Raw genomic sequence first — 24,382 nt, 5'->3', positions numbered from 1 at the left:
TAAGTAGTAGTCTCCTTTTCTCTTCCTGGACTTCATCGCTTACAAAACAGAATTGCACTGCTGTGGATCACAAACACTGCTCTGATCTGGTCTCTTTCGTGGTGGTGCAGGTACTACACAGAAGAGCCTGATATTTTTTCACTGTAAAATTTTGTCATAGCCTCTTGTTTCCCATCAGTTGTAATGGCTGAGGGTGCAGCCTGGAGCACTGCTATTTTTTACTGTGCGGACTGACAGCCTGCAATGGTGTTCACCTGTTCTCAGCAGGGCGGGTGGTGTTTGCTGTGCTGACTGACAGCCTGCACTGATAACCCCTTCTCAGCAGGGCTGGATTGCAATAGGTAGCTGCCCACTAACATCTTGGATAAATTCTCCCGTGTGTGTCTGCCACTGACCGTGGCCATATGAGGGCAGAGCTTTGTAACTGATTAACAGGCCAGAGTAGGTTATTTTGGAGGAAACCTGAGCAGATGTGCAGTGGTGAGGGGGGGTGAAATAACACTATGGATTATGATCCAGTGGCTCAGTGTATAAATTGCTGGTCAAGGGTTGTGAGGTAAGTTTTGCTTTGTGGGAAATTGCTTGTAACAGCCCGGGTACTCTGGTTGCTTATACCAAGACAACGATGCCACGGCAACATCTGACTGGAATACTAGTAGGGAAAATATCAGCTCCAGCTAATGAGACACTAATCCTTGTTAAAATATGATCTATATCCCAAAGAGCAGAGATAGTGGCAACAACTTTTACGTCTGATTTTGTGAAGCCAAATAATATAGACAGCTGTTGTTCTGGGTTTGAAGTGCAGTATACAACAGATAAGGGTCACAACAGGTATAACCCCCAGGTTCCACCCTTAAACAGTAATAGTGATTGGGGAAGGGTAACAGATCACCCTCTAAGTGTGAAAGCTAGAAGTCACCTTTCCCATTTGTCCAGCCTTTGTGGATGAAAAGAGACTGACTTCACTGCAGCAAACTCAGCAGTTTAGTCTTGCTTTGCTCTAGGAAAACCAGTCTTTTTTCATTGAACGTTATAAATAGAGACACACTTTTCAATCTCTTGTGGAATCTCTCTGGCCCCCACTTGTCCACAGTGGCAAGCTACTTATCCTGGGGGCATTTAAAAAGCAACAGCACAAATCTAGGGGTTTATCTTTCTGTGCAAAGAGGAGAGCAACTTTTTCTAAGCTTACTGTTCTGGGCCACACTGAGTTACAGAGACTCGGCCCATGTTGTTGTACATCTTTCCTTTAGATGTTGATGTATTGTTGGCTTATCTGTACAGCCCTCTGCTCTCTCTGATAAGTTTTAAGTGAAGAGGGAAACTGCTGAGGTGTATATCTGAGTTCCTGAATCCATTCACAATGACATGAGAAGGAGTGATTTAGCAGGAAAACACAGAGCCTGACAGCAAGGTGTTTTGCTCAGCTGTTTCTGACAAGAAATAGAAATTACAGTAGAAAATCCCCTGGCACTTGTCAGCCCAGTCCCATGAGCCTGACCTTCCCAGTGGCATACTCCTACCTCCTGACCACTCCATTAGCTCTTCCGAACAGGATACAAGTGGAAGGGAGAGCAGAGGGCTGTATCGCTGTATCAAGATTTAACCCCTTGTTCATGGCTAAGTGCATGCTGGATCACAAGCCGTCATTACTGTGTCAGGCATGTTTTTTGGTTTACAACTCTGTGTCATAACACACTGCTCAAATTCTACCCCAGTCCCTGTGGCTTAAACTGTGTAGGGTCATAGGAGACTCCCTCTTGCCCTAGATCATCAAGTCCTACTTTTGGGGTGCAAATGCATCATACAGTCTCTTCCACAAACTAATCAATCTCCATTAAAAAGTAGTTAAGATCTTCCTGCTCTCTTTCTTCTGTCTTCCATTAGAAGCCTGGTCGCGAATCAGAATGCACTGCCGGGTCTGATTTGCAGGATAAGTTTATTTATTACCTGTCTTTAGCCTCTGGCTCTTTGGCTTGAGTAGTTCTTTTCCCTATCTCATGCTCACAATGTTTCACGTGTTCATAAAAAGCAGCACTGCCACCTGCCAACCTTTTTCCCTTTTTTCTTTTCTAGGCTAAACAAGGCAATCTTGGTGTCCCCTTGTAACATAGGGCTTCCACTTTTCTCTAATAATTTTGGTAGCTGATATCTGAACATCTTGTACATCATGGATGCTTGGCTTCTTAAGCTGGGCTGTACTTGTCTCAGAATTTTCCACCCTCAGATACTTTTCCTGATCCCATTAATTCAGTGGCATTCAGAAAGTGCTTAAGTACAGTTTAAGGCTGTACAGAAAGCTGGCTGCATGTTGAGCACCACAGGTTAATCCCTTTGAGGCCAAAAAGCCATTCTGTCTTTTCATGGTAAGGTCAATGAACATCATTTAGAGGTTGTAACCCCTGGAAAACAGCATCATTATTGATTGGTACTGAATTGCTAACTATGAAAATAAGTAATATAACAGACCAACACAAATAGCTTAATTTCTTCCAACTGAAAAGCTATTAAAAAGCTGTGAAAGATGTTTTAAACTGTGTCAAGCACAGAGACACTCTTCATAAAGAACTTCCATTATTTATATGGGTTATCAGGTGCAGTTTGTAGGCTGATATCTGCAAATGTGCATGTGGAAATGCTAATTTGAAAGCACTAGACCTTGTATGATAGTCAGTAAAATAACCTCTGGGCTCTCCACATGTGTATACCACCAGTCTGTACACATGGTGATGCTGCCCATTTGAAACTGGGACCACTGGCAGTGTCTCTTCAAGATTAGACTAAAATCTCAAAGGCAGGAACTTTCTTCTCTATTTGTGTGAAAAGCTTTGTGTGTCTTTTTGACACCTTGTAAATAATATAACAGGGCTCTGCTCATTTTCTTCCTCATATATGAGCAGTTTCTGTCAGAGCAATAGGTAAGAGAGATAAACTCAGTAATATATCAAGATTAAGGCTGGATGTTGGGGTTGAGTGGTGCAGACCTTTTATTCTATGCAGACTGTAGCTGAGAGCTGCAGGTGAAGCAGCCATTTAGACTCTGAAAATGCTTACTTGTTATATTTGCTCTTCCCACTCACTAGAAATCATTCAAAATGAGCTGGGAGATGGAATTAACAAGAAAAATACGACTATAACTATAGAATGAGCACAGCTACTTGAGAAAATACAGATGACTCATTCAGGATCGAAGAAAAGATACTGAATGATAATTGGAGCGTTATCTTTGCAGGTCAGTTGTTTTCTCATTACCAGACCAGCTGTCCAAGCAGTCTTCTCACAGTCACCTCTTGGCTGGGGACATAAATCTATCCATATAGCTCATACTGGTCTTAGGTTTTTTTCTTATTGACAAGAATGGGGTAGCCTACCAACCTTTATTGCTCTTGTCAGCCCAGGAATACTGACTGTGGCATTATAGATATCCTCAAGAAACAGAATTTCAGGGCCCCTGCGATATGTTTTCTGCTGCAGTGGTTTTCACCCCTGGGATAGTTACGATGTATGATGCTGATGTGTTGGGCTTAACGGTTACCTCAGCATGTTGCTAGCTATTCTCTGCGTGGAATTTAAGATCCTCTCTCAACTGCACTGTCAGATCAAGTTTTCTCTTCTAACATCTTGGTGTTTAGTCTTTTTATCAGCCATAAGCCAGTGGTGGAAGAAAATGATTGCAGAGGTATGAGGGTGCTTCTCTGTCTCTTTGACCTGGTGATCCTCAACCAGTGCTGTTGGGGTGGCTTATTGTACTCCAACATGTTTAACTGTAGAACACCTGACTATAGGGGAAGGCTTGACCTTTGACTGGTTTTCTTTTGTGTGATTTACTTTGACTTTTAACCTGTTTTACTCTTCCTGGCATACTGTAACAGATGGAAAGCCAAGATGAAAAAAAATATTAAAAAAGACCAAGTCTGTCTGGCAGGGTAGAGTGTTTTCACAGTCACTGTCCCAGTTTCATGAAGCTTGTTGTCAGCTGGGTGAAATGCAAAGTCTCTCTTTTCAGAAGGAGCATACCTCCTGAGACAGTACTGTAGGGAGGGCAGTGGACACAGCCACTTTTTGCTGGAATGTCAGGAGAAGCCATGCTGGATCAGAAGAAAAGTCCATGTGGGTCAGTGTCACCAATTCTGGCAGTGGCCAGCTGCAGACTCTCAGGAAAAGAACTATAAGGAGCAGAGCAAGTGCAGAGGGATACCTCCTTGAGAAATCTTCCCTGCTACCAACTGTAGGAGATTCTCACATCAGAGCTTATATTGGCCTCTTTTATGTTTTATAAGTGATTGAGAGAGCCCGATTTTAAATGCAGCAAGAGCTGTCACAGGTTCTGCTACCAAATTACAGAGGAGGTTGAAACCAGAACCTCCTGCTTTCTCTGTGTCCTGTCACTTGCTTCTGCTCTGCAGCAGTTACATGCACCGTCTGTAGGGGTTCCCCCGGACTCAAGATCTGACTTCTGTCTAGCAGGCAAAAGTACTGAGCATGCCTGACATACAAGCTATGCTGACATTTCTGCAATACTAACCATAATTCAGATGCTTTCCTTAAGGGGTGGTGGCAAGAGGAATTGACTGAGGAGAACGAAAGCCCATGGCAAAGGTTAGTGGAAAGCTTTTTCTGCATCTTTGAGGTTCCCTTAGGTGCCTCTTCTCTTTATGAGTTCAGTTGTTATACCCCTTGTAGTGCTGGGTGCTGATGGTACTTGTGCAAGCGAGACAAAAGATGGAAGAAGTAACCACAGATTGCTTGGCCCTGTGTCAGCCATTTATCTTCACTGGTGTGGGGATTTCCCCGCTCAGTAAAAGGAGATTCTTCAAAAGGGTCATCTGGTCTGAGTGTATCCTCTGTGACTAAAGCAGTCCAGCTATTGACTGCTGAGGTTCTGCTGCCTTTCTGTCCCTCCCAGCTACCGATTTGTAAATACCACCGGCATCTGCATTAAGCCACACTCCTCACATGATGGATGTAAATCAGAATAGCACCTGCACTATGGCATTTAATCAGCAGAAGTAATTTAGGAGAGCAACTTAATTGTTGTTACATAAGTGAGTCAGATCATCACAGACTAGCTGACTGGTTGCTACACAGGGCTCTGACTTGGGATTTTTATGTCCAACTGTTTCTAAAATGAAATCAAAGAGGGTGAATCCTGGCTAGTGCTATGCTGCATTTCCTCTTTTTCTTCACTGTATTCAATATACCCCTTCCCACCCACTGCTTCTTCCCATCAGGGTCTGTCACATGGTAAATCTACTGAAGGTCTTGCATTAATCATGCCCTAGTGAATTATCCAGCAACATATTTCCTCTGTCAGTCAACCTCCACTTTGAAATGATAAAGCCTGCTTGCTTGTGACTACTGCATATCACTGGTTGCCTTCTTACTAGTTTTAGTAGCAGAATAAATGGATTTAGACCGCTTCATTTGTAAATCCACAGCATATATCCACCTCTCTCCAGTTCTTGAAAGCTGGAAGTCCAGATGAAGCATAGGTGATGTTTTCCAAGAGCCAATTTAGAAAAGCCTGCTTTTGGCTGTAGCTTTGTAGCACTGCCCTGCCCTCAGAATCAGTCAGGATCCAGATGAAGTTCACCCTTATGGTGTGATGCCAGTACTGTAAAATTGTCATTAAAGAATTCCAGATACATTTTTTTTCTTCTAAGAAACTGTCTTGAATTGATTGAATTAAATCAGATATAACACCCCAGCTGTGTTGCATGTGCAGAGATTTCAGTTGTTAGCTCAATTAGTTTGTCTCTATAAAGAACAAATAGAATGCCTAGCCTGTAAGTAAAGAAGGAATATGATAAGGTAAAAAGAGAAAGAAAAAAGTTAGGTAATAGATCATTTTCATGAAAACAGTGTTTTGTATGTGGATTAAGGAGATAATCTCAAATATTCTGATGCATGGTGCCAGAATAAAAAAAAAACTAATCACACTTCTGTCTGCATGACTGTGTCTATTAATGTTGCAGATTATCCAAGAGATTGCAATTCTTTTATTACATTCCTTTTGTGTATTTCAAAGCACTTTTGCATGGAATAATTTTACTCTTTCCCTGATGTACTGTCAAATTATTCTCTTGTTGCTTATGTGGATTTTCCCCATAACAATGAAGGAGGAAAAATAATTTTAAAGGCAAGTGTAATTACAAAAACAGTAAGAGTTGGCAGTGGAATCTGGGATAGGGGCAGCATTATTATCATCTTCTTGATAGACTGAAGACACTAAGTCCCTTTACTGTCCCTTTTATAAATTCCTCTTCTTTCCGCTCCCTCTCCTTTACCTGTGTTTTCCTCTATATGAGACTGATCCATACTCTGTGGAAGTACATGTTCCCCTGTTTCCTTCAAAGGAAAATGCCCTGCAAGTGCTAGTCACAGGCCTGCTTCTGAACACCATTAACGTGAAGGAGTTGAGGAATACCTAGGTCCTCTTTTGGGGAACCATGCTGAAGTACTAGATATTATAAAGCATTTTGAAGGCAATGAAGATACCTTTCTGATACCTGAAGGCCTTTCAGATACCTAGTGCTTTATATTTATAAGGGGCAAAACTCAAAAATTCCTAGGAGTCAGCCAACAGTGCAGCTGGTGGGAAAAAAAAATAGAAGCTTTATTTGTTGGCTTAGGCTCAGTCATTTAATGGTAGACTACAAATTGCTAATAGCTTTTGCTCCTGTTGATGTCAGGAGCTGGAGAGGGGTACTGTGTGGGAGTCCACAGTACCTGGTAGCACTGACTTTCACTACATAAACACAGATGTAAGAAATGAGCAGTGATGCTGGATGAGGGCTCACTTTCTATCAGTCCTGCGCCTATTTCTTAATGCTTGAAATGGAAAGTGTAGTAATGCCGACACAAGACTGTTCTTGTTTTCCCAGTGATGTTAGAGTTAGAAGAGAACATTTATTCCCCCTGCTACCACCGTCTCAATAGCAGGCTACTGTTTTCTCTTAACTAGTTCATTCCCTTCAAAGTTTTAACACAGCAGATCAGGCCAGTTTTCTGACGCTCTGTTTTCTTGTGGGTGTGCCAAAATTTGAAACAAGTAAATAAGCCTTTTCTTTCTAAAAGGACAGCTTCTGTTACTGCTGTTAATCTCCTGTTACTCTGCAATTGCTTTGTGAAGAGCATTTCACTAGGTAGCAGTAGCCCACTTTTCCATGCTACCAGCCTTCTTACCCATGCTCGACACACATCCAGTATGTTTATGAGCTGTTGTAGTTAATATTTTTTTCCCCCTCAAGTTCTGGTCCTTGTCTTAGGTTGTGCTTTTTGTTAACTCTGAGGGTAGTAGCTTTGTGTGTTGTAGAGCTTCTCATTTTCTTGAATTTTGCGTGTTTTCACAAAGTGTCAGGGCCCTGAGGGCGCCTTGCTCTGCCTGACTCTGGTTCCTGTCACAGGGCCTGGCCCTGCTCCCCCACCTGCAGGTCCATGTCCCAGCCCAGCCTTGGCCCATCCCCAGGGAGGTGCACAGGGCTCATAACCCCCCTGCCCGCGCATCCCGGCTCCTGGAGGTGCTGGTGGGATGGGCTGTGGCTGCTAGGCCCTGCCATGACCCACCCAGGGAGCCCCCAACCCTCCTGGTGCCTGGCCCCAGGGAGCCACCAGCCTCCGCAGAGCCCTGACATCGAGCTTTGTGTGGCCTTTGTTTTTCAGTTTTGTTTTGAGTAGTATCTTGTTATTTCTATCATGTTCACAGTGTGAAGCCATTGTTCACATTTCCGAAGCTCAGCTGTGCTCTGGGTTGAGTTCCTGTGTTTTTACAACTCCTCCAGAAATCTGCTTCCTTGTGCTCGGTCCAGAGGCATAAGCACGACCTGAAAAGTGCTCCTGTTCTTTGCATTAAAATGTGCACAAAGCTTTCGATTTCCCTGCCTCTTGCATGAAAGCGTCTCTGCCAAGTTTTTATCTGGTGTGCAGGCCTCTTCCAGCTCCTATAATTACATTTCATAACCCCCTGTACCTGAAATAACTAAAAGCTCTTTAAAATGTCAAATGATCAGAGTCAAAGCCTGTCAGGAATGGAGCTTGTCAGAGACAAAGCTATCTTCTGATTGCCCTCCGCTTTGCTGGCACCCATTTCTTGCTGATACATAACGAAGCTCTGTTTAAATCCTTGGCAGCAGCCTCCTATCTCTCTATTTCACATGAATTTCAGCTCTGGCTGGGGCTTGAATCACTCCATTCTCTTAAAGTGTTTTCTGAGTTTGCTTTACCCACAGGACCATGCATTATTTGGGAATCGCTCACAGCCAAGGACGCCAACAACAGCCTGGGCCATCCAGGGTATGAACCCATCATCTCAGCCTTGCATGTGGCCAGACACCTCCATCCTTTGGCTGCCTCTTCTCAGGATGCGCAGAGCACATACAGCTCCTCACAAGCCTATTGGTTCTGCTGAATGAGGACAGGTGGCTGTCAGGAAAGCCAGAGGATCTGCTAAGGGCAGGCTAACCGTTAAGTCTGTTATTTACCCTTGTAGGAGGTTACTTCTGTGCCATTCCCATAAATCATTTCTCTTTCTGTTGTTTGAAAGTGAACAGTCCTTTTACAGTTCTTAGTCCCGGGGCCTCAGTTCTGTAAGCAGTGTCAATTTTATACACGTGCAGTTTCTTTGCTTGTTTTACATGTGAGTTACCCAGGTAAGAGGAGCATCTGAATGAAGAGCTCCTTCCTACAAGTTTCTCTGTGTCTCTGGGGGAGTAATATCTGGGTCACTCTGAGCATGAAGCCCTTCCTTATGCCTCTGATAAAATGAACGGGCAGATTGAGCTCTACAAGATCAAACGAGAGATAACAACCGCTATCAATCATTTTCCTTTTCCTAGAAATAGCAATTCATCTAACCCATCTAGGGCTTTCGAAAGACAGAAAGGCTGTGAGAAACAGATCCGGCTTCTGCCCAAATCTCAAGACAAAAATGAACGTTGATAAATGTTTCAAAAGTCGGTGTCTCACTCAGAATTGCTCTGCTGGCTGTTCCTCTGTATTGTGGTACTTTTTATGCATCTTTGCAATATTCTAACTGGGAGTTTTTGCTTTAAGACATTTACTGCCCTTTGCAGCCAAGGCTTTCAGGGACCCGTGTCCTGCTAGTTTAAGCCAGCACTGCCCTCTTCTGGAGATGACATTAGGCCTTTTCAGTAGGAGTGATGGTCTTTCTTAATTACCAGCTTCATCCAGGACCTGGCACTAAGTCAGCAGAATACTTATTCAACTTGTATATGTTAGTGGAAAGCATGTGTAAAGTAGTTCTGCTTAGGTGTTTCAGGACATCAGCACATCAAACTGAAACCAATAATACTCTGACAGCTGCAGTGGAAACACTTGAGTATAAAATCAGGTGTGTTTATACCATACTGGTCTCTGAATCTTAAGTTTTGGGAGCAGGTCCTTATTTGACACCTGCCAGAGGGTCAAAAATTTCGCTAGGCTGTGATAATTTGTCCATACTGAGCATCTGCTCCTCAGCTGCCTTACAACCACACCACTGCTAATCTAGTGTCTAAATATTTCATCAGCCTTGCTTCTTTCTGACAAGGTCCCTTTCAGAACAGGGAATAGGCACTTGTAGTTGCTGGAGAGGAGGGCCATGAATCTCAGCTGCCTTGTCAGGAGGAAGCCCAGGTGGCCACAATGTCTGTGTCTGCTTTGTGTGGGCTGGATGCGTGCTGTCAGATGCTGTGGTGTCCTGGCCTCTCGGCTATGGCTGTGAGGGGCTGGGTGTGCCTGGGGTGTGCACATGGACCTGACAGCTGGTAAAAAGTGCCACAAGTTGCACAGCTGAAGGCACAGGTGGTACTTTGTGTAGGTGGTTCTTGTGAAGGTCTTGAATTTTAAGTTACCTATAAAATTGCACAGCCTTTTTGAGAGCAGTTTATCTTATGGGTTGCGATGTGCTTAGGTGGTGGGAAAGGCTGAGAAGCAGAGCTAGATTAACTTTATAACTGTCACCAAGCCCAGATTTCACTTTAAATATTTTATATGGTGCATTTTCAGCCTGGAAAATTTTTTACCTTCCTGACAGTATTGAGTTTCCTGAAAAATATGATGTGGGGTAAATAAAAGGAAACCCCAAACCAAAACTCATTCAAGTACAATGAAAAGTACAGTGCTCTATCACTCTCTAGTGATTTCAGCCAGGAATTAGTGCTTTTCAAGAATCAGTGACAAATGATTTACAATATACTTGCATCGTCTAATGCATGTTATAATGACAGCCACACTAAGTGACTTATACCAAGTCATTCAGTGCCTCATCTATAATTGAGGATACCTGATGTCTAATTGCAGCAGTCAACCCGGCTGTTTTGGTATGATTGTCTACTGGGATTGCTAAACAAATAATAACTAAACTTTTTGTTGATGTTCAGTAGAGTTTGAAATAGATGGATTCTATCCTTTATTTCGGTGAACTTCCTAAATTTAGACTTTCCAAGAAGAAAAAAAAAAAAAAAGAGTGAGCTAATTGGTCTTTTAAAAATTATTATGCCATTGGCATGTGGAAACATTGCATACAAGACCTTATTTTGTAAGTTTTGCTTCCTGATTGGTAACACTTGGGAATTCTGAGGAATTATGCAAATGGTTGAAAGTGGATATTCATCCAAATCAGGGCTCCAAGTTCTGAATTTTTCAGTGACTTTCAGTAATTATCACTAACTCTTTGTCCAGCAAAACCTTGACACTGGTATACTCTGATCTTTCCCTTTCAAGTTGGCCATATTTTTAAGACAGAAGAGTCTTTCACAACATGTTTTGGAAATCTTCAGCACAAGGTGATTGCCTTTCTGATTTTCCTACAGACAACAACTGTTTATTTGTCTTTTCATTGTCTGTTGTGTGAAAAGATATGTACAAGGCTTCTCACATTCGGCAACAGAAATCTCTACTGCCAGTGTAAATTAGGAGTAACTCAGTCAAAAGCTATGAAGCTCAACTGGTGTGAAACGGCTCTGAAGAATTGATTCAAGGGCAATTGGAGTTAATGGGAATGTTCCCATTGACTTCCATGTGCTTTGAAGTATGTCATTTGTAATGCAAAATAAGTAACGGACTTGTGGGCTGATGGCAATGGTGAGGAGAAATGTTCAGATATTAATTTTAGCATGGGGAGAGCAGTTATCCTTAAGTCTTCGTGTAGTGTCAAAACGGAAAAGGCAGTTTCTCTTCTGGGTTGTTCTTCCCTGTCACAGCTCTTTGAGTCAATAATTTGCATTCACTTCTGCTCCAGTCCTGACTGTCTGATGCCTTCAGAACACCACTGAATCAGTAAATCCTCACCCTTATTAGTAGTGTTGATCAGTTCAAATTCTGTTTTAATGGCTTTGCTGGCAACACTTTAATTGAAACTACTGAAAAACTCATGTAAATAGTACCCAAGTATGTTTTAGTTAGGATTAGTCATACTGGTTATAATCAGGTATGTATTTCTTACAGTAGGGTCAACAATATTTTCAGTAGAATTTTCAGTATCTAGGGGTTTGAAAAAGCTATGAACATACACAAGCAGTCAAGGACAATCCTTCTGACCGCACGGATTCTCAGAGATTCTTGTTGCTGAGGTACCTGCAAGCGCAATAGATTTTGAAAGAAAGAAAATAATATCATTAGGGATCAGAGATCTCTTTCTTTCTTTTTTGGTTTGTGGTTTGCTTTTTTTTTTTTTTTTAGTTTTCCTTAACAATAGGTAGTCTCGAAAAAATCTACAAACAGCCTCAGCACCAAAATGGCTGCTCAACTCTGAGCTAAGGGGGACTTTCTGAAAAAAAGAGCAAGGTGATGCTTCGAGGGCTGTGCACTGCGCACTACAGCTCTGCTCTGCCTGGGCAGATTTTGTTGTGATTTGTCATGATGTAAGTGCATTTTCCTTTTCATCTGGCAGAATAGCGTTAATTTCTCCTGCAGTACCATGTGAGAAGATGAAAAGTTTTTTTGCTCCTGTGCAGTATACTATAATACAGGCAAAAGCTGTGCAGGCTTTTAAAATTATGTTTGGCCTTCATTATGTCACGAATTCATAGTGTTTCATAGAGACTTTATAATATTTCTGTGGTTATTACAAGCAATCAATTACTATGGAAATTATAGATTGCGCTTGAATGTTTGGAGTGAGAAATTATAGATAATTTCTGGCATGTTGGTCCAGTTTCTATGGTAATCTGAATAAGTGTGAATTAATTGCCTGTTGTTGCCATGGTTCTTTATGGTAATTCCAGACTCTCAGTGTTTGAAACATACCAGGTTACATTTTACGCATGTCTTTAGTACTTGTTAACATACCTCTTAGGATGTTCCAAAGGTTACCGTCATCTCATTTCCCCTGTTTTTTACTATCTAAGGATGTTAACATGAAGAGTTGGAAGATAATCTTCTTTAAGAAAATCTCTCTAGCCATATTGGCTTTTACTTTGCAGTCCAAGAAATCTGTTAAGGCCAATTTCCCATTACTGCTTTAGGCTCTGGCTGGGGCTCATAATCTTTCTTGTGCCGTAGTGATTGGCATGACATTATTTTTACTTACCTTTCTCTGCTGCTACTGTTAACAGATTGGAACTGCTGGCAGCTTCAAAAATGTCTTGGGCAAAGTAATGACCAAGTCAGCAAAAAAGCAACATTTAGATCCATCTAAACAGGGATTTGAGAAACAAAACAAAACAAAACAAAAAAAAAAAAAGAGAGAGAGAGAAGAAGAAAATGCTAAAATAATGGGAACAGTGAAAAATAAAAGTGTTCACACCAAAAGAAAATCATTCTCCCACTACTGTTAACCTCATGTCTGGTGGATGATGACAATGAATCGCTGCACCCTGAACGGGGTGGTACAGCAGTGAAAAACTGCAGTGGCCTTTCTTAGGGGGCAGTTGCTGTGTTCAAGATAAGAATCCATGGAGAGTGTAAGGTATCATCAAGGGTTGGAACCTATACTCCTTTATGTGTTTGGCAGTGTGGTGATAAGGTATGTGCTACTGTGTAAATTAGAAGATGTGGACTGTTATCCAACATGTTATTAACTACGAGCCCTGTGAGCTTCAGAACAGACTCATGCTCTGCTTTATTTGTTATTAAGATGAAATTATGTCAAAAACTTGGCTATCTAAGCATCTGTCTTTCACACCATGATAGGTAGATGATTACTGGTCCGTCATATTAGTCATCATTAGTTACATACAACCCCTAAATTAATTAATGCTATTCAGATTACAAAGTCAAGTGTTCAGGAAATGCCAGTTGAGTTTATAAATGATAGAATTAAGGTATTTGCCTGTGGAGGCTTAACTCAATCCCTTTGTGCATGGTCTTTGTGATCCAGCTTTTGATTACATGAGCACATACTGTTTTTCCCACATTCAGTGCCAGGATGGCCAATGCTGTCTTTATGAGCCAGCTAATTGATATTTTGCACTCATACTTTCTTAGTGGGTGGTGCCAGGATTATTTATGATATTCCAGTCAGACAGTGTAGATGTGTTAAAAATTCATTATTATCTACAAAGAGAGTGAGGACACTGATCAGACCATTTTTGGAAAAATTACATTTAAAGGGAGAAAGAGGAAATTTGGGAAAGTTGACAAATTCCCTGTAGTGATTCTTCCACATCCCCATTGTTTTGAAAAATGCAGAGCAAGGGGAAATTTTAAAATTAAAAAACAAAAACAAAAACCTTTTCATCATTCTGGAATTCAGTATTCTGGAAATAGTGAAACATTTGTTCAACATTTCAACACAAGCCTATGAATCTTTTTTGTTTGAGAGCAGCATAGCTTTAGACACTGTCTTAAAAACAAACAAGAACCTCCAGAAAAACATTGAAATGGTTAAATAACACAAAAAATTGCACCAGAAAGTTTTCTTAGATTAAACAAAATGGTAAGTAAAATGTGTTGATGCTTGTGATTGTCTCGAAAATATCTGTTTTGACTGGATCTGAAACAGGTTTTTTTGTTGTATTTCTTGTTTTAGTGGTGTGGTAAAAAATCAATTGTTTTTGCAGTAAAATGCAAGAATAACTGAGAGCAGCAGTAGCTTCTCCATTAATCGAAGTTGAAAGTGATCTTATCACAGGCGTAAGTAGATATTGATGGGAAATAGCTCATCTCAGGGTAGGAGAGCATTACAACATTGCTAACAAAGGTGTAAAAAGATCCAAAGATGAAATTAGATAAGTTTTATCTTGAAGTAAAAGGCAATTGCTTAGCTGTGAGCTTTAGAAAAAGGCTGCCATGAGAAGCAGTAGATTCACTATTTTTAATAATTTTTCAAAGTGAAATTATGGTTGGTTATTTTTGCTAGCTTTTTTGGTTGTTTTGTTTTGACGGGTATTTTTTGTTGCTTTTTTAAACAAGAATTAATTTCTGAGGAAAAAGTTATAATTATCAAGCTACTCAACATATTTGGGAAAAACACTGGAATGGCTCAATGCAGAGGTTCTGGTTGATGTAGCAGTTTGCAGATCTCCCATATTTATCCTTTTCTTCTTGGGTGAGAACAAAGTGTTGTCTGCATTATCTTCAACATAATCCTCATATCTGCAGCTCTCCTGCAGCTCTCTTTCTTTGAGACTGATTTGAACCATAGTTTACGTTTCAGGATAGCAGCTGTTCCCTTGCACTGGTCAGGAAGGATTTCTGTTTTCTCAGTGTACAGCCAACCAACTCTGTCCTAGTTTTTTCCGCTCCTCCTGAAGCATTTGGAAGGTTGAATGGGTTGACACAAAGCATGCTTTTCCTAAGCCATCTGGCTGGTGTGACTTGCTTACCTACTTGGGGTCACATTGATCCCTGGGTTTTGAGCAAGACATAATTTCTCTGTGTCAGATGGGCTGAGAACTTGGGAGTTTTAAATCTTTCCCCCACATACTTAAACTGACAGGGTCATCTTGTAGAAATCTCAAGCACAAGGAGCACTTTGGCTTTACTTGTGCTTTCACAGTAACATTGTGGACTGAAGAACATCCTTCTAGCTACAATATTTAGCGTTGGTTCAGGTGCTGCTGCTTCAATACAGGAGGGAATGTAGTGGTCATCTCTTGCCTTGAGAACCGTGAAACTCTGCTCTGAATAGCAGTACAGTAAGATGGGGAAAATACCCTTTGTCAGAGGGTTTCAGAGATGTTTGCTAATTGCAGGGCTCAACAAACTTGCTCTTGGGTAGAAGCATGAATGCTTGAGTGAACACAAACTTTTTAATCTCTTCTCTTTCTGTCTTCTTGCTCCTTGTCTTCAAATCTGCCTCAAAGGGGGGCAATGAACACTTGATACAACATGGCAAATGAAGCAGCTGAACCCTGCAAGTGACTTGTGAACTGAAGTTGAGGAGCAGTCTCCAGGCATTCTGTGAGAAAACTTCGGGTCTGGAGAAGGACTTTCTGGATCCTCAGATCATAAAGACATGGAGGCCACTGCAGCCTGATTTGTTTTCTTTTGTGTCCAGTGTTACAAGGGCTCTCTTGTGTCACTCTACTTCCTTGGCTTTTTCTGATACTTCATTCAAAAAGATAAGAAGAATTTCAAATTATTGTCATCTGAGGAATTTGCCCAAACAGTAAAGAGACATGCTTTCAGCCAGCATCATACACTTCTGTTGTGTTTCTACACGCTTTCTTAGTTTTGGGTGTTTTAATGCAGAGAGATGCATTAAACACTCTGTGGTAAAACAATGTTCTTATTTCTTCGTTGTTTCTTGACTCCTAGATGCCTGCTCTGAACTTTTCTCCATCAACCATCTTGGAAGATTACAGATATGAATAGATATTTTGAGATTGTAATGTCCCATCACATGACATGTCCATTTATTATGACAGCTTACAACATGTCATGTCATTATGTATCATTTCTACTGATGTAATAGAATGTAGGCCACCAAGTACCAACCACATCTGCCAGATGGGGTGAGACTGCAGAAAGTCATTGCAACACCCACCTCTCCTCTGCAACAGAGTTGTCCTGGCTCTGGCTAATTCTTTTGATGACCTTTGAAGATAGCTGACATGCATAGTCTTTGTGGGAAAAATAAAGTGGTTATTTACCATCACTATAATAAGAAAACCAACAACAAATCTTGAACCTAATTTCTCATTTAAATTTGTCTTCAGCTACTGGTCAGTATTCTGCCTTTTCTCTTTTAAGGGATTGCCAGTGTTTTCTGTTTAGGATGCCTCTTCTGCACCATTGCAATTACTTCTGTATTTGTGTTAAAGGCATTGCACTCATTGCCTTTGTCCCTGCTCTCAGATTTTTTTTTTTTTAGTATGTTTTATTTTTCTCACCCATTTTTCAACATCTTTCAGGAAAACTGGCCAAAAGAACTGCATATATTCCTCTGGGATTAATATGAAGTGCCGGAAATACAGAGGCAATGTCACCTGCTTTTCCTCCTAATGACTCTGCTCTTTATGGATCAAGGCATCTCATCAAGTGCTTTTATTACAGCATGAGAATCTGCATGGAATTGTTTGTTAGCTGTGGCCATGAGATTTCCTGTTCCCCACCCACAGCCCAGTGCTTCAACTGTGTAAGGCATGCATTGTTCTGACAAGGGGGCATGACACTGTACTTTCATTTATTGTGCCACTTGCCAAAATTTATATGCAGTGACTATTTAATATTTATTTCTGAATAACAGAAAAAAGTAGTTGTAAAAAGAGATTGTTAAGAGGACACTCAGACCACGAATACTGTAAAGGTGATCTCTGCAGGGTGAGAAAGGTCTTCTCTCCCTTGAGTCTGCAACTCCAACGGTGTGCATGCTTGGGAGCTCTCCAGTCTGGGGGAATATCAACTACCTATAAAACATTGCAAATCTATTTCAAATTTGCATTGTAAACAATAACCGTATTACTATATTCCATTACTCTGTCTTTGAAAAAAGAGACAATACATCTGGCTTTGATGGTTTGTATTTTATATTTACTCTTCAAGATTTAGGGGAAATGGAGTCAAATTAATATAGAGTGACTTGAAAATATTCTTTACAGTGACACAGTGCCAAAGCCATGCGAACTCCAGGCCTTTGATTCATAATCTCAGGCTCCATTGCCTTATCTTCCTTGTCTCTATTTTTTACTTCAGGCATAATTCAGCTAGAAATTTCTGCATGTCCTTTCATCATCTCTCATCAAAGAGAGGATTTTCTATGATCTGCTGCCTGTGAATATTATTATGGTCTGGCTGAGCCTCCCTAGTGGATGGTGACCAGATTGTGTTATTTGGACCTAGTGTTTAAATTCTGTAGTAGAGCTGCTGTCTTCAAGCTGAATTCAGTCCTCTTTTCATGATGTGGAGCCTCTGAAATGCTCTTTCAGGGGCACATCTTTTTTTTCTAGTCCCTTTCCTGAATCTCAAAGACAGTGTTGATACATCCTGGAGTATATACATCCTGGCTTAAAGTTTAGCCCCTTTGGGACCTTCATGGCAGTTGAAGTAAGGAACACAGGATTTGCAAAGGAACTTCCTGAGCACAGATACATGACTTTAAATAGTGCAGGGGAACTGCAGGTCCCTGGAAATCAATACCTATCTGGATGCAGCACTCTTTTCATCCTCCTGAAACAATATCTCCTGACATTCTATGGATTAAGTCATTGCCCTTCAGTTCTTTGTTTGTGAGCTCACTTTCTTTAATGTTTACTTAACAGTTAGTGCTACTTTTCCTCTTTCTTAGCATTTGCTGAATATTTTTTATGCCTCGAATCACTGTGGGATTACTATGGTAAAAAGTCATTAGAAGTCAATGATTTTCTTACAACAGCTGGCTGGCTGCTAGAATAATACTGTTCCAGTTAGATGACCCCAGGAGGACCCCATTCAGCTTTCTGGAAGGGTCTGTTCTTGTTTTTAAGCTGAGAGTCTAAGTGATACTGAAGGCTGAAATGAGAAAATTACCGTATTTACTTGAATGAAAACTATATTCCAAGAATGTACATACCCATGGACTATTAGCAAGTGGTGCACCTTGCACAGTTATAAATAGCTGATTTTTAAAGAAATCCTGGTTATTTTTTATGTACTTTATTCAATGCATTTAAGTATAAACAGTGTCTGATGTGTATTTTGCAGTCTATCAGAGGTGTTTTTCCTAGACAGATGCTATAGCTCAATCAGGTATTATGTATTCAACTGAGAAATGACATCATCCTCCTTTTCCACAGCCTTGCAATTGCAGTGGCTCAGTGGACTATTCTGACTCTTGTGATCCTGCTGTGTCATTTAGAAAATGTGTGTCTGTGGTGTCTTAGCTCAGACTTATCAGAGAGTTATATTTTTGACTGTATAAAAACAAAAAAAAAATCTGGAAAAACAGTCCATTCTTATTAAAAGACAAATGAGTGAAATAAATCTGCACTCCCAACAAACTAAATAAAATTGCAGTGTAAAATCACCAGAACTTCCCCAGGCTGGTGAAGAGCTTGTGAGCTGTGGGCTGCAGTCACTTTACAACAGAGCTTGCACTGATGCTAACAGGAATCGCATGTCTGGCAGGAGGGCGGTGGTGATCCTGAAAACCAGCTTCTTGGAGAGACACCATTCTGGCAGTGCCTTTGGGTTCCTGTGCAATGTTGCACCATGGTTTGGGAAGATGGCAAAGAGCATCAAAAAGGTTGTATAGAGGTGGAAGATGAGAAACAAGGAAAAAGGTCACAATGAAGGTAAAAATGAGAGAATGCGTTAATAACTTTTGTCAAGAGAGAAAGGAAACGTTCTGTGGTGTTTGACTCACCATGTGTGTAGCCTTGAAAAATACTGGGAGTGTTTTGGAATCAGAAATGAGGGTGCCTACGGGTGAAAATTCCATGCTTCTCTTCCGAGGGTAAATAAAAGCTGAAAGAGTTTTTTGGATTAAGTGAACAGATTTAAAAGTGCGTGGAGGCAGGACCTGGTTGAAGACCTAATGACCCTCTGCAGTGCCAGCCCTGATGGGTGCTATTACTGCATCCAGGTGTAGCTCTGCATTGCCTATTCTCAGGATTCCCTCTGTAACTTTGGGTATTCATGGTGTAGGTTCATGGCTCAAAAGTGGAAGGGGCTGGGGCCATAAGGATGAGTAAGAGAGAAGAGAGCCCATTAGTGTCCGCCATCCATTGAGGGGATCTATTCAGAAGCTAACCCAGCTAATTCAGGGGTCTCCAGAGGTGAACATTTACAGCAAGCGATCGCCTGTGGTATTGTGGAAGTATGAGTATAACAGATCACTGAGGGAGAGGGTAGGGTAACAGAAAAATCAGGGTTTTTTTTTCCTACTGGGATAATGCGAAAGAAAAGATGAGCAGCTTCACTTCCAGCATGGCCCCTTACATGTGCCTTATGTGGGAGGTGTTGCAGAAAAGAAATGCTTAACAGTTCAGCATTGTTTTATTCTATCATCCAATATTTTATGAGGTGATGTATATACTACATAAAGCACTACATGCAAAAATAATGTGTTGAATACAATTATAGGTATTGTGGCACAGCAGATATATAAGAAATGTTATGTCATGTAAACACTGATAGAAGGAGATATAGAATGGGAGAAATTATTATAGCAAAGTTAGGTATTGGTTCCCAGGAAGGAAAGCACAATTGCTAACTGTTGTTCCTCACATAAAAATTGATTTTCCTGTCTTTCTGCTTTGGATGTTCTTACGTGGCATTATAGATTTTAAAGTATCATCCAAGGAGTGAAAGAAGAATTGGGATGTGAGCACTTCATGTTTAATCCAAAATTCTTGATATTGAGGCAGTGGCTCAGTTTTGATTTTCTGAGATTTGTGCTTTATCCTTACTGCTGTCCCCCCCTCCCCCCCCCGAATGTGATTACCTCAAAAACATGTATTAGATGTATCTGGTGTTCAGATAAGGGTGGTGGTTACAGTAGCATAAACACTAATGACAAACTTGATTACTGGAGACCTTGCTGATGCTGAGAAATGCTTGGATGGACCATAATTTTATGTGAGTAAATAGTTTTTCCTAACATTAGTTTTGCATTTAATCTCTGGAATCTGTGGGTCAGAATCATTGCTGATTTTCTACTGGTATGAGAAGTAACAGTCTGGTCTCTGGTATTCATACTTCTCTGGGAGGAAGTTGGCTGAGCTCTAGAGAACCCAGTGGGGAAGCACTAGCCCCAGTGAACTGTCTGAAGGAAGTGGTACAGAGTGGACCGCTCTGAAAAGGTGCTGGGTCTGCTGGGACTGTGTCCATTCCCAGTGCCTATGCTGTAATTCTATGTAATTTCATTTCAGGCTTTTTATCATTCTTTGATGCCAAGTTATTAGGGAATTTCCCCTTCCCAATGCCCTTTCAAGCTGATAAATGAAATGAAAATGCTTGTTTTGGGGCACTACGGTCCAGCAAAGACGAGCCTGAGACATCAGCAATAGCTTCTCCCATCCTTCTCTGGATGGCGTTCATGGATAGTTGGAAGGGAGCTGTTCCACTTCATCTAATCTTTTTCACAGAGGTTTTACCTCTTAGGCAGCTGTGAAGAGGCAGCTTTGTATATTTATGTACCTGTTCCCAGGCTCTCAAAGGTGATTTGCCATTTTCCATCCTCTCCTGTAGCATTGTACTATTGCAGAACTAATGAGGACAGCACAGCTATCCCAGGAATATAAAGCCACTTTGAAGCAGGCGATAACTTTTTTTATAACTTTCTTGTCCTCCAACAGAATTTTAACCCCTGCAAATCTTGTTCAATATTTTGGCTATTCACTCCAGCCACTCTTTAATCTCAAAGAGCTCTGGCTGTGGCTTTCTTGCAGGAGGAAAATAAATAATTGTTTTATTGTTATCTATTTTTATTTTTCCAACACCTTAAATTCTGCATTGAATTCACTGGACACTCATTTTCTGTGAACGCAAGCACATCTCTGGGATAAAAGCATCCATAATCTCTGAGAGATGAGGGAAGGTAAATGGCATGAAATTGTTTTAAAAAGATAATATGAAAGTTGCAAAGCCAAGTACCCAGAAACAAATGCTGGAATTCATGCCTAGCTGAAGCTTTAATTTGGTTCCTTTCCATGTAATATGCCTTTTGTGTACTATTTGGTCATGGTTTTTCCACAGGCCTCCTGTCTCACTCAGCACATGGGACGCTTGGTGCTCATTCACCAAGTATCTTTTAAAATATTTTTTCCACTCTTTCATGAATATGGGTTCTATACTCTCATAATTTTGTCTTGGGTTTTTCTAAGGTGCCTGTGCTGGAATAACCTTCTTGCTTTCAAATACTAAAGAGGTCACAGCATCTTTTAAGTAGAAGGGATAGATAATATTTTCCATTTTTTACTGACTGCAGACTGAGACCTGAAGATTAAAGCCAGTAGTATCAAAAGGAAATCCAGCAGCAGAGACAGTTTGGATACTGTTCTTCAGGTTGACTTTCCATTTCTTTAACTATGTAATCTTTTTGCTCTTCTTCCAGTTGCGTGCCTCCTTCCTGTTAAGTCTTCCTATGTCAGTAACAGATGACCTTGGGTCTTACAGACAAATTCTCTTTCTCCCGCAAAACCCCAGTTCACCCCCAGAACCACTTTATTCTGTAAAATTACCAGAAAAAAAGTTAATTGGGAAGATTACATCTGAGGAAGATTCCAGTGAGTAAATACTGTGTGTGGAAACCTTGTGGGGTATGAGAGACTGCAGACATTTCAGGAAACACAGCAATTAGCATGTTTGAGAGGAGCGTTTTGCATGATCTGGTGGCTGTAGAATGAGGAAAGTCGATGAATGTAAGATAAAATCCTCAGAAACTAGATGATTAAATGGAATAGTGAGAGCTTTTAACCTGCAGAAAATACAGGAGAAAGAACTGAAAACTAAATGGCCAGTACAAGACTGGGGTGGGAGATTCGAGGGCTGCTAAGAGGGCCTAGCTGTGCATGAGGAGTGGACCCAGAAAAGGTGCCGACAGTATACAGCCATATAAAACAATGAAAAGCAAAGGAAATCTGAATGATGGAATCAGTGAAAACTGATGTAGAACAGAGAAGCTGTGAAATGAATACAGACAGAACACAGAGGCTCTGCTTCCTTCTGAAGTCGGAAATAGAATTAGGCAATTGCACAGGACGATGAGGAAAGCCTCTGCAAGAGTTCTGTCGCTCCTTTGTGTAGGTCTGCATTATTCAAGACCTGTTTGGTGTGCTGGTACATCTATAGGAGACTGGGGGTAGCACAGTGTGCTGAAACACACTGTAAGTTCCCAAAACTTTGAAATCTACCTGTGACAGGCCAATTAAAATAGGGCTAATGAAATCGCAAGTCTCTGCAGTCATTTGAGGGATACAGACTTCTCCATAAATATGGTAGCACTACAAATGCTGAAGGTGGAAACAAGTTTTTCTTATTAACAGATGGGGAATGGTAGTGTACTTTCGTAATGATGTCTCATCTCCATGTTACAATGATGCTGATACAGACTAAAAAGATGCAGCTGCTAGATTGCAGGTGGTTTCACAGCTGAAAGCAAATTGCAGCACTTTCACAGACATATGCATGATTTTCCCTCCCTGTGTTTGGTTACCGTGCAGCAGGCTGAGCCCTTACAGTCTTTCTGATCTGAAGTTTAGCGTGCGTGCACAGTCACCCACCACACCCCTACAAGCATATAGCTAACTTCGGACGTGGCTTTGGCTTGCTAGTCTTGAAGAATATTCAGAACACTTTAATAGTTTTTGCAGTTGGTTACTGTGTTTTTGTGGGTCACCTTGTAATGCAATGGCTTAGAACCATTTTATTTCCCTACGATTGAATCGCAGTATCACAATTCAGCTGATTCTTTATGATTATGAGGACATGTAAGACTAGCCAAAGCCATACGTAGCTATGTGCAACGCTCTGAAACACTGCCATCTTTTGGTCACTGGGAAATGTATGATTCGTTTCGGATTCCTCTAGGTTTCTGGGAGGAGAGAGAGGAATGTATATGCCCCAAGATTTTATCTTATGCAGCAATGCATTACATTGAGGAGCCTGGAGAATCACATCTCCATATTTTGGTAGAACTTCATTGCTTGAGAAGTGCTGCATTATTTTCCTTCCTGCCCCTGTCCAAGAAATGCACACACAGATCTCACTTCAGGCAAAAAGAAGAACGAACTACATACAGCAGAGCTGTATGATGCTCTGCTGAAAAATGCTTATGCAGTGCATTAATGAGGGCTTTATGAGACCCTGTGTTGAGATCCTTTAGGATATGAAGGATAGGAGGTTAGTCAGCATGATCTGAACGTCACACTTGACATTGTACATATTTGGAAAATACATCTAATTCCCCCTTTGAAATTATCCGTATCCTCCAATTCATAAGATTTCCATCCTGTTCCTATTTATTGTACATTTATGAAGAATTTTGAAGCCTGCCTAGCTTTCTGCCCAAAACATTTGTTAGTACTGATAGGGACCTTGAGCTTTTGTGGTGGATTGACCCAGGTTGGATGCCAGGTGCCCTCTAAAGCCACTCTATCACTCCCCTGCTCAGCTGGACAGGGGAGAGCAAATATAATGAAAAGCTTGTAAGTCAAGATGAGGACAAGGAGAGATCACTCACCAATCACTGTCACAGGCAAAACAGAATGAACCTGGGCAAAAATTAGTTTAAGTTATTACCAATCAAATCAGAGTACAATAATGAGAAATAAAACCAGATCTTAAAACACCTTCCCCTTACCCCTCCCTTCTCCCCAGGCTCAACTTCACTCCTGAATTCTCTACATCCTCCCCTCCAGCAGCGCAGGGAGACGGGGAATGGGGCTGTGGTCAGTCGGTCACACGCTGTCTCTGGCGCTCCTTCCTCCTCAGGGGGAGGCTCCTCACACTCTTTCCCTGTTCCAGCATGGGGTCCCTCCCATGGGAGACAGTTCTTCCTGAATTTCTCCAATGTGAGTCTTTCCCACAGGCCTCAGTCCTTCACAATCTGCTCCAGAGCAGGTCTCTCAGGTGGTCATGAGTCCTGCCAGCAAACTGGCTCCAGCCTGGGCTCCTCTCTCTGTGGGCTACAGGTCCTGCCAGGAGCCTGATCCAGCGCAGGCTGCCCGTGGGTCACAGCCTCCTTTGGGCATCCACCTGCTCTGGTGTAGGGTCCTCCAAGGGCTGCAGGTGGAGATCTCCTCCATGGGCTGCAGGTGGATATCTGCTCCACTGTTAGCCTCTGTGGGCTGCAGGGGAACCTCTGCTCTGGCACCTGGAGCACCTCCTGCCCTTCCTTCCTCACTGATCTTGGTGTCTGAAGAGTTGTTTCTCTCACATATTCTCACTTGTCTCTCCAGCTGCAGTTTCTATCGTGCAGTTTCCCCCCCCGTCTTCTTAAATATGCTGTCATAGAGGTGCTGCCACCATCGCTGATGGGCTCGGCCTTGGCCAGCAGAGGGTCCGTCTTGGAGCCAGT

General features: G+C 41.5%; 1 long non-coding RNA gene across 2 annotated transcripts in view; it reads left to right on the top strand.

Annotated features, from left to right (window-relative positions):
• Window positions 1-365: 365 nt before the first annotated feature.
• The window catches only part of LOC119144865, a 74,312-nt gene continuing 50,295 nt past the window's right edge, over window positions 366-24,382 (top strand). For both annotated transcript variants that reach the window (XR_005103236.1, XR_005103235.1), the window contains exon 1: window positions 366-556. This is a non-coding gene — a long non-coding RNA (uncharacterized LOC119144865). The remainder of the gene's footprint in view (window positions 557-24,382) is intronic.

The sequence above is a fragment of the Falco rusticolus genome, chromosome 3 (assembly GCF_015220075.1).
Source record: "Falco rusticolus isolate bFalRus1 chromosome 3, bFalRus1.pri, whole genome shotgun sequence".
Classification (NCBI taxonomy): Eukaryota; Metazoa; Chordata; class Aves; order Falconiformes; family Falconidae; genus Falco; species Falco rusticolus.
This window is presented reverse-complemented; position numbering and strand designations above follow the sequence as displayed.